The sequence below is a fragment of the Schistocerca nitens genome, chromosome 5 (assembly GCF_023898315.1).
Source record: "Schistocerca nitens isolate TAMUIC-IGC-003100 chromosome 5, iqSchNite1.1, whole genome shotgun sequence".
Taxonomy (NCBI): Eukaryota; Metazoa; Arthropoda; class Insecta; order Orthoptera; family Acrididae; genus Schistocerca; species Schistocerca nitens.
This window is the reverse complement of record NC_064618.1, coordinates 433,091,349-433,099,384: the sequence shown is the minus strand read 5'-3', so window position 1 is coordinate 433,099,384 and position 8,036 is coordinate 433,091,349. Positions and strand designations below refer to the sequence as shown.

The following is an 8,036-nucleotide window of genomic DNA, read 5'->3' as shown; positions in this document are numbered from 1 at the left end:
CCTCTTCAGGAACCACATGTTTGTCTAGCCTCTCAACAGATACCCCTCCGTTGTGGTTGCACCTACGGTACGGCCATCTGTGTCGCTGAGGCACGCAAGCCTCCCCACCAACGGCAAGGTCATGGTTCATATACGTCCTTGAATGGGTGTACATATCGTTAGAGCGTCTCATGAATTACAGTAGAACACAATTTTTCGTACGACCTATGCCTCGAAGGCTCAACGTGACATTCATGATTAAAATACATTTTGTCACAAAACCGTATTGTCTTTCGTTTTCATTTTCGAAAAGTGTGGTTGCCCCTTGACGTTCAACCTACCGCCAAGCCGCGACGCCGAAATGTGAAAGGCCACACCCACAGCAAGTGAAGCCTTTTATTTGTCGTCACACCTTGCCGTTTGCTCAGATTCAAAACCTCCCATTTAATGTCTGTTCAAAAAATGTTCAAATGTGTGTGAAATCTTATGGGACTTAACTGCTGAGGTCGTCAGTCCCTAAGCTTACACACTACTTAACCTAAATTATCCTAAGGACAAACACACACACCCATGCCCGAGGGAGGACTCGAACCTCCGCCGGGATCAGCCGTACAGTTCATGACTGCAGCGCCTGAGACCGCTAATGTCTGCTCATACGGAAACAATCACCCGAGCACAGTACACGTTCGTAACGTACTCCCTATTTAATATAGTTCTGTCACGATTAGCTTTCCTTGTACTACACATGGAGTGTGAAATGTTGTTTGCCTAAACGGCATTATCACTTCACACGCTCTTCACATGTGTAGTCAACAAGGTCACCGTCTGCCCTGAGCACCTTACAGGCCACTATTTTCAACTTAAGATTCTGGGAGAATCTGCCTCGGCGTGTACGAATACGAATTAAATTTAATACTATTTGTTTCGGCCGAATGTTGAGTAGACAAGTTCTGCTTCGGGGAGATCGACTCTGGCACTAGCCCCCCCCCCCTCCCCCTTCGTATGAATTGGCATGGAACAGATAACCTCTTCGTAAATAAAGGCGTGCACTAAATGGTTCCGTTCTCAAATTTTAACTCCATCTGCTCCTGCTTTCCTACTCTCTGCGTATGAGTGCCAACAGCTTCCGTCGCAATACAGTTTTGCATCGGTAACATCCGAATCATAAAAGTCTAAGAGATCTTTTTGAAAAATGTCTCAATTTATCTTCTGTCTCTATAACTATCGTGCTTGGTATTCCACCCACAATAGCGTGAACTGCGGCCTGTACTTGGCTTCAGACTGTTCTGTACATGTCATGGAATCATCACATAACTCATCGCGTGTATCCTTTCCATCACCTGCGTTATAATGTGTGCCCCCGCACCATTCCGCGGTCAATACCAGGGAGTAAGATAAGACCTCCTATAGGCTTGGTTAGAAGTAAGAGACTGTTCTTCGGCGACCTCAGCGACTCTTGTAGGTACAGAAAGTTGCTGTGGCCAACGAGGATGTTCCTCAGAATAATTTACTGGTCTATTGTGGATACCATTAGCATCCTGTATCAGTGGTGGTCCCCGAAAATTCGGTTACCATAGTTTTCCTTTGTTTGAAGAATCCCAGTACCTCTGATTTGGCGTATTTCTACCAGTCTGGTATGCAGGATGGTACCGATGCTGATTATTTCTATTTCGCTTAGAAAACTGTGAACCGTTTTCAGTTGGATTGTGTCCTTTTCCGTTTCTAGGGCCACTTGAAGACGGAGCGCTGTTGCAGCAACAAAGTGATGTCATCCATTGTTGTTGATGGTCTCGCGGAATGCCGTGTCGCCGCATCAGTGTGGCCGTTAAGTTGCTTGGCATCCTGCTGATCCAGATCTATCGAATTTACTACAGGCAAGAAGTATTCCACGCTTTCCTCCGGTGCACGAATCAATTTTTTACGAATGTTGACCGGACGTTTGCCCTTCAGTACTCCTATGACATAGTTGTGTGTTACTGCGTTATCCCAGTAGCGTGTTTTTCGTAAATACGTCTCAAAATATTTTCTAAGACTGTTTTTTTTCGGCTTTTGTGTCTCTGGATTGGACACTTCTCGTCTTCAGCGAGCTTGGATATGCTCTGATCAATACTTCGCAGGAAAGGCCTGTTCAAACTGATCAAAAGTTGAATAGGATTCAGAAGTTCCAGCGGCCCACAGTGCGGATTCCCTTTACGTGTATGACAACGCAAACTGTATTCTTTGTCTCTCACTCCACGTTTTAGAAAAGATCTCCTTAAAATTACGAATGAAAATGATAGGATGTGGATATTCTTTCTCAGGTGCATAAAACTGGAATTGCCGGTGCTTGAGCAAACTTTCCTCTAGTGCACGGCAGTTAAAGCAGGCACAGCGACCACTGAATCACACAAATATTCTGGACACTTGCTACTCGACCCTTGGTGACGCATAATAGAGTGAATGAACTGACTTGTATTCTCATATTTTTCATTCTCTCATGTGGTGAGTTATTTATCATTTCGAATTCCTATTTGAGGGCAGAGACAGTGTCACGCCAGTCAGGTAAGTCATGGGTTAATAGCTGTTTTATCTGATCGAGCTTATTTCGTATAGTTTCGCCAGAATTCCCCAGCTCATATAGGACTTCTGTCCCAGTGGATTCCAGCGCAGCACAATTTTTTTTTCTTTTTTTTGATTTTCAAGAATGCCAGTGTTTTTCTTTGAAATGCATGCATTAAATATTTTGCTGAACTGCTCACCTTGACCAAACAGGGAATTATTTATTCTGGTCTTGGTCGAGTAACAAACTGTTAACATTTTCCGCCAATTCTGGCGTGTTTGTTTCTGTTATAGTCTGAGTACTGTTTCATTTCTTAACATCCTCAGGCAGTAGGTTTACCACACCCGGTATGGTTCTATAAGACCTGCTATTTCAGTTGTCACTGAATCTAAAGTGCTGTTAATCTGATTATATATTTTTTTAACTACATCATCGAACGTTTTGTCCATCTTACGGGATCGTGCTTTCAAAGTATTGTCGATTTTTGTGGACTGTTCTTTTGCAATGCGGTTAAAATTTTTATTCATTTTTGTGGACTGTTCTTTTGCATTTCGGAAAAAATTTTCTTCCAATTCATTCTTTAGTTTAGTATCTCGAGAAACAACTTAATTTTTCAAATAAATCACCAAGCGATGTAAAGGGTTATCTGCTCGACGTAACTTCGCACACATCAGTGGTTGTACATCTGCTTCCTCTAACAAATCACTTACATTGCCAGTCGCGATTTCTGAAGTATCAACATCAGAATCTGCTTTGTCCATAGTCGGATCGACAATGTTTCCGCCGTCGACATAGCCTTGTTTTTGCGTCTTTGGTTCCGTTTCCAGAATTTCTGGTTTCCCGAGTTTTGTCATAATTTTAATCTCATAGAATATTGTAAAACTTTAAAACAGAGATATTCATAGAGCTTAAGTTCATTTAATCTATAATCGTGCGCAGCTATAATTACTGACTACTACAAATATACAAGAAGGATGCTCATTTAGGTAACAGAAGGTCACCTAGCACTCAATTCTACCAATGCAAGGAGCAGTCGAGGACATGTTTGATAATTTATTTAAACTGTGTGCAAAAATAAGGCGGGCTAGCTATGCTGGCGTCCTTTTCTTTTTACTTACAATGTGTCGCGTCGTACAAAACTTTTCCTTGGGCGGAAAACATAATTTTATTCTCGATACGTATACTACTGACACGAAGAGACATTCTCTGCTTTCACCATTTTTGTCCTCCCATGTTCGGTTAGATAAAATACATGAAACAAACCAGAAGAAATATATAACTGACGTAGAAATATTTTTCACCACACCCCACGCTGTGTGCCAGGAAAACGAGTTGGACCTCAGTTTTTAGCCGAATTTGTGCTATATTTTTGTGTCCTTCCTGGAGATCTACACATCACCTAATTATTGAACATGAGGCCGGTTCCTAACGTAGGCAAAGACAGACAGTATCATTGTTCGGAGATCGGCCGCCCCGCATGAATTCTTTGGCAAAAATATTCGTTTAAATTATCTAGTTGGAAGAGATAAATTTAAACATATTACATACGTTCTTAACAGATACATCATTTAATTTAAAACTACAAACAGATATATAACTTCCAACAGAGAACTTACACAGCACGTCTCTTTGCTACGACGGACTACGAGGGAAAGACGAAGTGAGACTGAATTGCGTTCCTTTTCAAAAACAAGAGATCATCCTTCCCAATTCCATTCCGTTTCAGGAACAGGCCATTTTAATACCGCTGATCATCGATAAATCACTACCACGGTATCAAAGAATACAGTTATTATTATACTGGATAACTATTACAGAAATAATGTATGTAGAAGAGACTGACTCTTCACAAAGATTAACGAAAATATATAGTTCCTCCAATAAGTAACACTTCCATCGCTATCGATAAGGCGTCAATGACGCTAGGTAACCAGGGCGTTCTATAGTCCATCTTATGTGTGCAAAACGTCCCGCAGAGGGTAAACTGATAACTTCATGTCACTGGCTTGTGATTTATACTTTTTAACGTTATATTATATAAAATTTTAGCTGCATAACATATAAATTTTTACTTAGATATACCTTAAGGTAACACTCAGCATAGTATTATGGTTAACCAATGACCTTACCGCAGTGGTAATACCGGTTCCCGTCAGATCACCGAAGTTAAGCGCTGTCGGGCTGGGCTAGCACTTGGCTGGGTGACCATTCGGTCTGCCGAGCGCTGTTGGCAAGCGGGGTGCACTCAGCCCTGTGAGGCAAATTGAGGAGCTACTTGAAAAGTAGCGGTTACGGTCTCATAAACTAACATACGGACGAGAGAGCAGAGTGCTGACCACATGGCCCTCCATACCCGCGTCCGGTGACGTCGAAGGGTGAGGATGACGCGGCGGCCGGTCGGTACCGATGGTCCTTCATGGTCTGTTTGTGAGGAGTTTGGATTACATTTATAGTATTAACGTTGATATTCATGCTGTAAGATATGTATCGCATACATTGTGTCCCACTGGCTAAATATTACGTACCCAGTGACAGGCAAGGGGTGGGGCATCTGCTCTTTAACCCCATTCCAGTGACACATAGTCAGCAGTCGACATCAGTGGATGGTATCCACAGTTCCTCTTCCGTACCATCGTCTCCACACACCATAAATGGGCATAACATCACACATAAGTCAAAAAAAAGTTTTGCACCACCTCTGTTCCGAGAATTCCGGAACCTGTACAGAAAATTGGCCTAGAGATCAAGATAAACATCATTTCCGCCCTTTTTATTGTTAATGAAGTCCACACAATTTATGTTGTACCACCATACAGCGAGACCTTCAGAGGTGGTGGTCCACATTACTGAAAAAACCGGTACCTCTAACATCCAGTAACACATCCTCTTGCATTGAAACATGCCTGTATTCATCGTGGCATACTGTCCACAAGTTCATCAAGTCACTGTTGGTGCAGATTGTCACATACCTCAACAGCGATTCGGCGTAGATCCCTCAGAGTGGTTGGCGGGTCACATCGTCCATAAACAGTCCTTTTCAATATATCTCAGGGATGTTGGATAGTGTTCAAGTCTGGAGAACATGCTGGCCACTCTATTCGAGCGATGTCCTTATCCTGAAGGAAGTCGTTCACAAGATTTGCACCATGGGGCGCGAATTGTCGTCCATGAAGACGAATGCCTCGCCAATATGCTGCCGATATGGTTGCACTATCGGTCGGAGGATGGCATTCACGTATCGTACAGCCTTTACAGCGATGACCACCAGTGAAGTGCGTCGACCCCACATAATGCCACCCCAAAACAGCAGGGAACCTCCACCTTGCTGCACTCGCAGGACAGTACGTTCAGCCTGACCGGGTTGCCTCCAAACACGTCTCCGACGATTGTCTCGTTGAAGGTATATGTGACACGCGATGCCAATCTTGAGCGGTCCATTCGACATGTTATTGGGCCCATATGTATCGCGCTGCATGGTGTCGTGGTTGCAAAGATGGACCTCGCCATGGACGTCGAGAGTGGAGTTGCGCATGATGCAGCCTATTACGCACAGTTTGAGTCGTACACGACGTCCTGTGGCTGCACGAAAAGCATTAATCAACATGATGGCGTTGCCGTCAGGGTTCCTCCGAGCCATAATCCATAGGTAGAGGTCATCCACTGCATTATTAGCCCTTGGGTGGCCTGAACGAGGCATGTCATCGACAGTTCCTTTCTCTCTGTATCTCCTCCATGTCCGAACAACATCGCTTTGGTTAACTCCGAGACGCCTGGACACTTTCCTCGTTGAGAGCCCTTCCTGTCACAAAGTAACAATGCGGAAGTGATCGAACTGCGGAATTGACCATCTAGGCATCGTTGACTGTTCTATACAATATTTCATTACTATGAACATAAACATAAAAACGTACAAAAACAGAAATCACAGGGTATTACGGTAAAACGTTCTGAAATGGTTGTACATTTTAGTACACATTCAGAAAATATTATCAGACTCGACGTAAACCTCACTCCGCGTAATCTGTATGTGTGATGACGCACGGCCTAAGGTCAGTGTGTGGTAGTCCAGAAGAACCGATGGCCAGCTAGTGCAGGTTTCAGACAGCAGAACGAGTGCAAGACGTGTAGAGATTGTCCCAGAAATTCTTCCTGCTGACGAAGCAACTGAAACTGGCATTGTCGCAGAATATGTTTGGCAAATCTGTGATCACCAAGTTACTTCCTCAAGTAGCACAGAATTATCCTGCTAAACGTATTTGAAATTTTAATATCTTTTCGATGAAATACTCTAAATAATTCTTATGTAAGATGTGACAACGAATTAAAAATTTTAGTTTTTCCACTCTAAGGAGGTAATTGCTCTTAACTTTCATTATGTGAACCGGATGCTTCCCTCTCTCTGACTCCGCCGCTGCTACAACAAGGAGAGAGTGTTCACCTTAACGGCGTCCCCCTTGACCTGTACCATATCGCTCGTACCCTGAAGTTAATGTAGCTGCAACCGTAGGTTCGAAAGGTGCTATTCTTCATCCACGTGTTTTCTCTTCCTTCTCTAACGCAAGTGAAGACGACAGAAACCAAGTTCAGTAACAAAATCTAAAGGACGTCTCTGTTTTCAAGCTGCATTTCTTGCAGAATAAAAGAGCCGCATTCGTAATTAGTAGCAATCTGCTGCAGTCTCAGATTTTCCAATAGTCATTACTATATCTATATTACTAATTAGTTCATATGAGAGTTACCGTTGCTGGTGGAAGCATTGGACGTCTGGCTTACTTCCGGGCGAGGAAGGAATGCAGGACATATTGAATGGAACTGTCAATTGAGAATAATACCGAAGAAAGACGGAAGTATTGAGGGATAGTGGTAATGCGATAAGCGATATACGTAACATCGAAACTGCGATCACCAAGCAGACGAAGTGAAGGAATTCTTCTATCTTTGCAAACAAAAGATAGTATCATAGAACGCAGTGTTTGTCGGCCGTTGTTTGGGTTGTTGCTGAAATTTTTTTATGGGCACGTGGCCTTGGTACAAGGTATAATACTTTGACTAATGTTTCGTTTTCCAATACTGGAGACATCATCAGAGACTTTAACGATTCAAGCTAAGCTAATTCGGCTTGCTAAGCTCGATAGAGACTGTAACTGCTTTCTAAGTCGTTACATCCCCTGAGGAAGGCTCCAGGATTGGAAGGCGAAAAGTTAGGAAGAGAATTGTGCCTTGGACCACAGTTAATGCCCTAAAACAGATACCAAGAGCAACGAAAATACTGTACGGCGAACAAAGCAAGGAAGACATAAAAGCTGACTAGCAGAGGCAAAGAGGTCACCACTGGCCAAAGAAGTCTACTAGTATCGAACATTTGTCTAAATCTGGGGTATAAATTTCTGAGAGTGTACTTGTGGAGCATAGCAGTGTACGAAAGTGATTCCTGGACTGTGGTTGAATCAGAGAAGAAGGAAATAGAAGTGTGTGATACAATGTCTGTTCAAAAGTATCAGGTCAGCCGCCAGTATAA

The 8,036-nt window shown here is 43.1% G+C and overlaps 1 pseudogene; it reads left to right on the top strand.

The window, feature by feature from the left end:
- Positions 1 to 4,633: 4,633 nt before the first annotated feature.
- On the top strand, positions 4,634 to 4,751 carry LOC126261292 (5S ribosomal RNA; annotated as a pseudogene).
- Positions 4,752 to 8,036: the final 3,285 nt, after the last annotated feature.